The following is a 10609-nucleotide window of genomic DNA, read 5'->3' as shown; positions in this document are numbered from 1 at the left end:
TCAAGCATCGGTTGTTTATGTCTCTTTCGGAATTACAGCAATTCTAGTGAGCAGCAAATGGAGGAACTAGCTTGGGGTTTGATTCAAACTCATACTTATTTCTTGTGGGTAGTTAGGCAATCTGAAAAGGTCAAGCTCCCTAACAACATTCAAGAAATTGTTTCGGAGAAGGGTTTGATTTTGACACGGTTTCTTCAACTAAAAAAAGTACTGTCACATGAAGCCGTAGGATCTTTGTTACTCATTGTGTGTGGAAGTCGACTTTAGAAGCTCTGAGCTTAGGAGTTCCAAATGATTGGAGTGCCACAACGGAGTGATCAAACCACAAACGTTTGAAGTATATTGTAGCCTCCATAGATGAGAAAGGGATCATAAGACGAGAAACATTTAAAAATTGCATAAAGGAAGTGACGGAAAGTGAAAGAGGAAAACAGATGAAGAATAATGCCATCAAATGGATGAGTTTGATGTAAACTTCTATGAATGAGGCTGGAAGTTCTCATCAAAATATTGCAGAGTTTGTGGCAGCAATTTCTAACTAGTGGGCTTTATGATCTTCAGTGGGGTCGTACCAATAAAACACTGTCAACAGAACATTTTTTGTCAGTCAGAATTTCAAGGAAATACTTTATCACAACTTTCATCAGACATGCCAACACACTTCAAATGTCAACTCCTAGATTTTTAGGCTATGAATCGCCGTTGTTGAGAGCTTTGAGTGGCAATAAAAATGTTCTATGTGATAAGCAGGGCATATTTTAATCAGATCTATAAAGACAACTCCTAAATGCTGCACAAATACATTTATAAAAGGAATTTTACCTCCTTGAATGTCCTGCTAGGATTGTGAAGGGATTGAGAAATGTTCTGCTATGAATGTCATGCATGCTAAGATTTGAAAAATTATCCCATATGCTTTACTCATACAAATTTGCTGTTATTGAAGCTGTAACCTCTACGCATCATTCATCAAACTTAGTTATTTTGTTGATGAATTTATCGAGTCTAATATGAAAGCATGAACCAATAATGAAGAATTGGGAAAGGAAAGTTTATCAGTAAGCACAAAAGGCTATATATGGTTGGGAAGACATCGAATCATTTATCGTTTGGGGGGTACTGCCAAGCCTACATCATATATTGAGATCTATCCCCACCAATTCGAATCCAGTAAGAAGCCTAACTACACGCCATCAATAAATGTCTCATGCAGCATAATTATAATAGTTTGATTTAACAAAACAACTGTATGTGATCATGTAATACTAAAAAAATATCAAATCACAAAATTTTCAAGGGGATAATACAAGTAAGGAATGTTTTACTTGTGATGATTGTTTAAATTTTCAAGTATTGATGAAATCTCACAGTTATAATCAAGCTATTCATGTAGTGAGTATACTTAAGCTACTCGTTAAATTCAAATCCTCCACAATCTGTGTTTGGCAACGAGGATTTGCTATCCACATTTTCCGTCCCCACCAACTTCCTATTGGGCAACCAAAGCAACATCTTGACATGGTTGTCAGATATTAATATTTTATGATCAAATTTACTACATAGGAGTCGGTCCTCCCAAAACATATTTTTTTCATATCTATCCTCATTTGATAGGTAAATTAATTACAGATAGATGTGAGAGTATTATTAATTTTAATCATTCATTAAGGGCATTTAAAAAAAACTATTAATTACTCTTGAAAGAACACCAAAGTGTCTTATATGTTTAACATCGTATCTCTAAGAGTCTGTTTAGTTCGAGGGGAGGGACGGGAAGGGAAAAGGAGGTGAGGGAAGAGGAGGGAAGGGAGGGGGAGAGGGGGGAGAGGGGAAGGGAGGGGAGGGGAGCTCCTCTCCAATTTGAAGGGGAGTCTTGGAGGGGAGGGGAGAGAAATTTTAAAATTTTCCTCCCCTCCTCCTAACCAAAGAAGGGGAGGGGAGGGAGGGGCTCCCCTCCTCCTAACCAAATGAGGGGAGGGAAGAGGAGAGCCCCTCCCCCTAAACCAAACAGGACCTAAAAAATGTCTTATAATTTAAAAAGAGTGTGTATGTCATTTTATAATATAATTTTACTGATGCTATGATCTTGTTAGATTATTTCATCATGCCCACCACAATCTCAGATGCATCATTTGATTCATAATATATAGCACCTATTTTATTTCACCTTTCCATATCCTAAAAAATTTGGGATATTATTATCATCTATTTAGACTAATCCAAATTCTTATTGTATGAAATCATTATTACCAGCGATAACCTCACAAATATTTCAAAAATACTTTTTGTATTTTTATTTAATGCCACTATATATTTGAGACTCAAACTTAAGATTCAAAATATGTTAATTCAGTTCTCTCGACCAATTGAACCAATGCCCTCAACAACATTTAACACTTTCTAACATACATCACACATGTTAAAAAAAATCAGTTTTTTAAAAATTTTGTGAAAATTTGACTTATTTTTCAGTTTTACCGTTATGGATAAGTGACAACTGGGGCCCACAATTTTTATACACATAATTATCAGCACATAATAACAAAACGCAAAGATAAAAATGAAAAAAGATATTTTTCTAAAGCTATAGAATGTCATATATTTGATCTAACAATAGCTTGTGTAAAAAATGTTCTGCATGGTGGATGAGAGGAGTATTATATTGTGGTTTTCCATTTTTTTAAAATAGAATTTAAATATTTAATTTATATATTTAATATATTTTTATCTAATCAAATTAATACAAATAAATTTTAAAGAATTAATATTATTAATAATGAATTTTCATGTAGTAAATAATATATAAAAAATTCATATGTATTGGTTTGATTCGAAAAAAATTCTAGACATGTAAAGCCAATTATTTCTTAAATTTTCTTTCATCTAAATTTTCCTGCAAATCTAGCAATTGATAGACAAACATATCTTCCGAATCTTTTTCTTTCCGCCCACGTGCTTATCCAAATTCAACTTAAGGTCTTCTATGGCGGCCTGACTCTGTCCGATCAATCATGCAAGTAAAAAGAAATCGTCCATTGGCCCACATGGCTGCTCAAGTGTGCTTTTTAGAATTAATTCCAATTATAATATAAAAATGAAATTATCAGACTAAATTTATTTATGATAACTAGTTAAACTCTCCTAATAAAAAATTTGCTGATTTTTTGCTTGTGATTGTATATGCATCTTTCTATAGATCGATATAATTCAGAGACGTAGTTAAACTCAACTCCTCTGACTAAAAAATATGAAGCATCATTAATACATATTATAGGCGCGCGTATCAAAATCAACTTCCAATTCTGTGTATAATGTCATTTGGTCAGTGAAAGGATAACATTTAGCATTTCTAGATCTAGGTGAAACAATAAAAAAGTTTATTGTAATTAAATAATTAAAGCTTTTCTTGATGCTTCGGTTATGTTGAATTGAGAAAGTGATAACATATTTTATTCATTGGTTAGATAAAACTAAATAAATATATGCTCCTCCTAATTTTATTATAAGGAATTTATTAGAAACTTTTTTTATCCAATATAAGGAGAGAAGTAATATTCTCTAATGGCTTAACATTTTTATAATAACTAATCTTTTTCATAAGTGAAATTGTGGAAAGGAGCAGGTGTGACAACATTTTTAGTAGAGCAAAAAGGGAAATCTTGTGATAGTTTTTGACAAATTTTAAAATGTAACAATTTTTTAAAGTAAATGAAAATAAAAATAATTCCTTCCAATAAAAATCAGAAAACGTGTATAAACACAGAACCACTGTAATAAGTAAACTTGGACTCAAATTATTCCCACTTCCCAGGAATTTACATCATGATGATGATGATGCTTGACGGCAAAGAATTCCGAAACACCAACATAAAGACATTTATCGGTATCGTTAGGTTTAAAGTTTTAACCAAAATTTTATCTTAGATCGAAGTCATGATCTAAGAGAAAATGTCTGTACTTTTAACATATTTTAGTATTAATTCTTTTTTTTTTAGTTGCTCCAGATCACTTAAATTTTATGTGTCAAAAATATTAATATTTATATTAGAGTCAATAATTCGAGCCAAGTTCGAATCCGCCTAAAGTTAAGGTCAAGCTTGGCTATACAAGCTATTTTAGGAAGGTAAGATAATTTAAACTCAACTTAAATAAGGCTGTTTAAATTGAGCTTAACCCAAATAAGTTCAGCCATTGAATTTCTGGCTCTATGTATATATAGAAATGGTAATTTTGGCAAAGTCAATGGATCAGTTTGAATCCAGGCCTAAAAAAAAAAAAGCTAGGACCGAGCTTGACTATGAGTTTTTTAAGAAGTAAGATATTTCAAACCTAGCCCAAAGTGAGCCAAATTTGAATACGTCTGACACGTTTGAATTACCGACTCTAACTTATATTTTTAATATGACTATTCTAATTAAAAAATAAGAAAAGAGAGAGGAGAAGAGAGAAAGAAAAAAAAATCATTAATGACCACCATATGATAGTGGGATTCAATTTCAGTGTGATGAGTCACATCAATTTAAACTGTTCAATTTAATTTAGACAGTTATAATTTAATAAAATTTTATTTTTATAACTTTAATAAGTGGGGAATTAAAAAAAAAAGTTATAAACTGTCGTTAAATAATCTTAGAATTACTTTTAGATGGCTCAGATTTCATCAAGCATGCTATAATCATCGCTTTAAGGTGCACCTTAGCCAAAATGATTGTGATACTTTGTCCGCAAGTCAGAAAAACTGCAAAGTTGATATTTTGCGCATCCTTATCCACATATTGTGATCCAAATATAAAAACTACTCTCATGACCTTCAAACTCAAAACCATAGTGAGAAACTTATACATTCTTAAGCATCAATATAATAATGCGGCGGCGAAACAACGGAAAGCTCACTGCCTTGTATTGGCCTATCCTGCACAAGGCCATGTCAACCCAATACTTCAATTCTGCAAGCGATTAGAGTTCCATAACGTGAAGGTCACATTCGTCACCACCCGTTCTTTCTGGAAACAAGCCACTATCACTGATGACTCCATTAAATCTGCAGATTCCATAGCTCTCGAGGCCATCTCAGATGGCTACGACGAAGGAGCAGGTCCAGATGTTAAGATCTCGAGGACTTACTCAGAACGGTTCTGGCAAGCAGGACCACCGACTCTATGTGAGCTTCTTGACAAGCTTTTCAACAATGTTTGCCTGTGGACTGTGTTATTTATGATAGTTTCCTTCCTTGGGCACTTGACTGGCGAAGAAGTTTGGGATTTTTTTGTTGCTGCGTTCTTGACCCAACCTTGTTTTGTTAATAGTGTTTACTTCCATCTTCACCAAGGGATTCTAAAACTTCCCGTTATTGAAGAGAGTAAGATTTTTGCTGCCTGGTTTGCCAGAACTTGAACCTTCGGATTTGCCATCGTTCTTGAATCTGCACTGTGACATGTTTCCGATCTTTTGGGACTCGCTGGTTGAAACTTTTGACAATTGGAAAAGCTGATTGGTTGCTTTCCAGCAGTGTTTATGAACTGGAGCCTGAGGTATGTATGTATGTACGTTTGTTTGTTTGTTGTGTATACATGCTTAGAATTGTAGATAAAGAACTATTGCTAATCGGTGAAATTTTATATTTGTCGGTTTAGTTTATTTGATCATCCTTGATTTTAAATTGTAGTCTTAAAAATAGATCTTCACTTTGAAAGCCAAACTCTATCCACATGTTTTTCTGGATGCCTCCTGGGCAGCGAGATTGGATTTTTTTTTCCCCCCTTGTGTTTTACTTTATTTCTTTTTTTTTTTCGGACGAGGGAGTTCAATTGATATTTTTATTTTACATATTCATCAATAAATAAAGTAATAATAAAATTATAAATGAAATAATAAAAGAATGATTGAGGATATAATATATCAAGACAAATATGATCACTTTTTTTAATTTATCAGGTGCATCCTTCTAGAGACAGTCCTATTTGAAGCCTTGTTGAACACTAAACTATGATACTGAAAATATATATTATATTGGTTTTTATCTTAATATATTCCTTGTATATCCTTAATGTAGATATTATCCTTATATATTATCAATAAAACAATATTAAAATGTTTGATATTATCATGTGCCTCTTTCCTATCAATAATAAATAATATAGCTTCATGCGTCGGCCACTTGTCTACTGTGTTACAGAACATTGACAAGTGAAAGCTTTCATCAATTACCAGGTTGTGGATTGGATGAGGAAGATGTGGCCAGTGAAGACAATAGGACCAACAGTACCGTCCATGTTCTTAGACAAGAGGATCCAACACGATCACGACTATGGTATCAGCATGTTCCAACCTAACAAGGATCTTTCATGAACTGGCTTCACAATAAGCCTCAAGCATCCGTAGTTTATGTCTCCTTTGGAAGCATAACAACTCTTAGAGAAGATCAAATAGAGGAAATAGCTTGGGGTTTGGGACTTACTGGGAATATTTCTTATGGGTTGTTAGGGAATCTGAACAAGCCAAGCTTCCTAAGAACATCCAAGAAATAGTTTCAGACAAAGGTTTGATAGTGGCGTGGTGTGATCAACTAACAGTACTGTCACACGAAGCTGTTGGATGTTTTGTTACACACTGTGGGTGGAATTCGACTTTGGAAGCTCTGAGCTTTGGAGTTCCAATGATTGGGGTTCCACATTGGAGTGATCAGCTCACAAATTTGAAGTATATTGTGGATGTTTGGAAAGTGGGTCTTAGAGCTTCCATGGATGAGAAAGGAATTCTTAAACGAGAAAAAGTTGAAACATTGTATACATGAAGTAATGGAAAGTGAAAGAGGAAAAGAGATAAAGAGTAATGCTGTTAAATGGATGAATTTGGTCCAGAGTTCTATGGATGAGGGGGGAAGTTCAGATAAAAATATCACAGAATTCGTAGCTATGATTTCTAAGTGATGTCTGGACCAATGTATATCAGTAAGCTAGCTAGGCTCTGCAGTTATATAAATTTTGTAAACGATTTAGCAAGCACTTGTATGAAATTAATGTTTAATATTATCAACTTAGATTTAAGCATTCTCAATTAATTTTCTTGATATATTTTTATTGATTCATAACATTCAAACCCTCACATTTATAATTTATTTAAAGAATACTACATATTTTGTTTATTATTTGGCCGAAGTATCATTAATACAAGGACAACTTTAATTACAAATGAGCAATGTTCTCTATAATTCACTTCCCAAAATGTTTGGGAGTACTGAAGTTCGGTTGTGGAAGGGCTTTTATTTTCTGTTCACATGAGGCTCTGTCATTGGTGCGGCTCTCTTAAACATTATTATAGAATTTGATACTTGAAATGTATGGAGAGCATCACTTAAAGAAAGCAATTCTTTAAATAGTATTTAAATTTTTTAAAGGATTAATTTCATCACTAGCTATGAAATACTTGAGTAAAAAAAAAAATTAATAAAGAAAAGTTTGATGTCGGCAAGCATCTTGTGAGTAGTGGTGACAAAAGTCTTTATCTTTGATGGTCACCAATGAGCACATATGGTTATAGTTTATGGGGAGAATTTTAGTTAAAAGATTATTATAGAGACTTAATTTTAGATGAGTTTAAAAAAAATTTAAAATTTAGTTTAGTTAAGAGTAAGCGATAAGACGAAAAAAGAATTTTGACAGTAAAAAGATTAAAATATCATTCATTTATTATACACTTCATTCATTAATTTACGATATGAGTTATAAATCACATGAGTTGACATATTGATAAATATATAGGATTTGACATTATTTTTCAGTCATAAAGCAGTAGAACATTAGTTGTTAAATTATTAAATTTATATATTAATTTACTAAATCAGTTGTACATATTGACAAATTGTAATTTGCAATTAATGTTAGTAAATTAACAAGTAAAATTAGCAAATTAATAACTAATGTTGTTGATTGCCCGACAAAAAGATATGATTTACAAGTGATATTGATAACTTAACAAATGCATTACAAAAGTTAATAACTAGTAATTCTGCATAATAAGTAAAGAATATTTTAATTTTCTTTACTGTTAAAATTCTTTTGATTTTTTTTCCTGAACTAAATTGAAATTTTAAAATTTTTTTAACCCACCTGAATTAAATATCTACCATGATCCTTCACTAAAATTCTCCCTAGTTTATATCTTGACGAGTATCTCACGCATGAACACAGATGGTTGGCTTTAGTTTGATTACTTTTTCATGCAAATATTTTTGTTGGCCGGCTTCCAAAGTCACAAGTCACAGTGAAATGAAAGCAAGTTTAACTATGACTTCAATTGCTTCGTACAGGAAGACGCATGCATTTTTTCATGCAAGATTTTGCTCCTGATAAAAACAAGGATTAATATATAATTTAGGCTCTGAACAATAAATCCAAGATTGATTTAAATCTTAAACATTAAAAAAGTATATTATAAATCATAAACAATTAAAGTTAGGATAATTTTACTCTATCATTAACTTTCAACAAATGTTCATCAAATTTATTTAGAAAAAATTACATTTTAAGCTTTAATTTGATGGACGTTGTTAAAAAGTTAATGGTGTGAATGAAATTGCCTTAACTTTAATTGTTTAGGGTTCAAAATGCACCTTTTTAAAAAGTGTAAAGTTCAAACTGCTCCTAGACCTATAATTTAAGGTTCAAATTGTTTATTAATCCATGATAATATTGCAAATTTCTCAAAATATAAGAAAATAAAAAAAACATAAATGATGATGATGATGATGAAACCATATGAAAAAAGGCCATAAATTATAATAATGAGTAAAGCAGTTTTTGGTGGAAATTATTGGTGATGAGTATGAATAAGATAATGTTGAAATTGACTATTTTTATTCTGCTGAATGGGGTTTTGATAGGTTATCAGTGGCAGCAATAAGAACGTAACATAATCTTTTACTATGAGTGCACTTTTATTTTATTTTATTTGTTCTTTAGCGTAATAGAATCTCATAATAATATCAATGAAAAAAACACATTATCATTTTTTTGTTAGAAAAAATCTAGAATAGATTCCTCTTCATACACTTTTTCTTTGTCTCTTTATTTATCATAAAAGTATTTGTTTTTTCAATAAATTTTTACCTTTATCAATCAATTCAAACTAAGAAACTTACACACTCCTTCAAAATTCTTTTGAAAATTGATATATAATATGCAAAAATATACTTTTTTTTTATTATTGTTGAATTATTATTGATTAGAGTGTATTTTTTAAAATACAAAAAGAGTTAATATGCAATTTAAATCCTGAACTGTAGGTTCAAGAGTGATTTGAACCCTAAACATTTAAAAAAGGTACAATCTGAACCCTAAAACAATTAAAGTTGGGGCAACTTTGCCCCTGCCGCTAAATTTTAAAACTTTTTCTTAAATGAATTTGACAGATATTGTTTTAAAAGTTAACAGTAGGAACGAAATTACCTCAAATTTAATTATTAAGATTCATAATACACCTTTTTAAAGTTTAGAGTTCAAATCGCTCATTGGCCTATAGTTTCGGATTCAAATTATATATTAACTCTAAAATAAATAGACACATAATAGTTTCTCTTATATTAAAAAATAGAAGTGTTTGACAACGGCATCCAAAAGTAGATTTGTTGAGAAAACTTCCTCCCCTTAGACTATATTGTAGGACATTATTGTCAACTATATTTCACTATTATTAATAAAAATACTTATTTCTTACTTAATGAAAAAAATAATACTCTCTTTATTAAAAATATAAAGTATATTTTAAAAAGTTAGATGTTTAAAAATGCAAGATATTTTATTTTGAAAAGTTAGATATTCAAAAATGTAAGATATTTTTAGTTTTTGAGGTGTAATCATTACCTTTCTTTTCAAAAGTGTCCCTATTGATAGTGACTTTATATTTATTATAAAATATTTAGTAAGGATAAGTATAAAAAAATAGGGTTCGTTTGAAAGTAAGTAATAATTTTATTGGGGTGAGATTCGATTAATAAAAATGTCTTACATTTTTGAACGAATGGAGTATATTTTTTCTTTTTGTCTTTAACCTTTTTATTATGAAAAGTGGAAACGAATGTTTCATTTGAATTATATTTCATATTCTTATTGTCAATTAATACAACAAAAAATTTTAAAAAAAAGTAATTATCTCTATATTTGGATCAAATTTATATAATAAAAAAAATGTGTTGTAATTTTGACAAGATGGAATATATGCTAAGCGTCTAGCTACCTAAATTTAATATGGCATTTCATGAAACGCATCCGCTAAATTAATTTGTCCTTGTCTGTCCCTCCCTAGGATAAATATTGCCGCTTTTTTGTCCTTGTTATATTTATAAAGAATGGATGAATATTAAATTTATATAATCAATATGTGCTTATCAAATCAAAAATCAACGTCAAATTCCATATATAATTTTAACAAAAATATTAGTATTTTGTTAATTTTAACTTCTTGGATCTTATCAAACAATTTGGTACTGATCTCTTGTCTTGTATGGTAAAACGTCGGGCTATTGTCGTCGCCATGCATCTTTCCTATAGAACAAACAAGGAAATATAATGTTGTTTATTTTAATAAAATAATTCTTTTTTTAATTAAGGTT

General features: G+C 30.8%; 1 pseudogene; it reads left to right on the top strand.

Moving 5' to 3' along the window:
- The first annotated feature begins 4803 nt into the window (after positions 1-4803).
- On the top strand, positions 4804-7060 carry LOC129300121 (UDP-glycosyltransferase 74G1-like; annotated as a pseudogene).
- Positions 7061-10609: the final 3549 nt, after the last annotated feature.

This window comes from Prosopis cineraria, unplaced genomic scaffold, assembly GCF_029017545.1.
Source record: "Prosopis cineraria cultivar Desert tree isolate PC_DT_omini unplaced genomic scaffold, ASM2901754v1 PC1439, whole genome shotgun sequence".
NCBI classification, from domain to species: domain Eukaryota; kingdom Viridiplantae; phylum Streptophyta; class Magnoliopsida; order Fabales; family Fabaceae; genus Prosopis; species Prosopis cineraria.
This window is presented reverse-complemented; position numbering and strand designations above follow the sequence as displayed.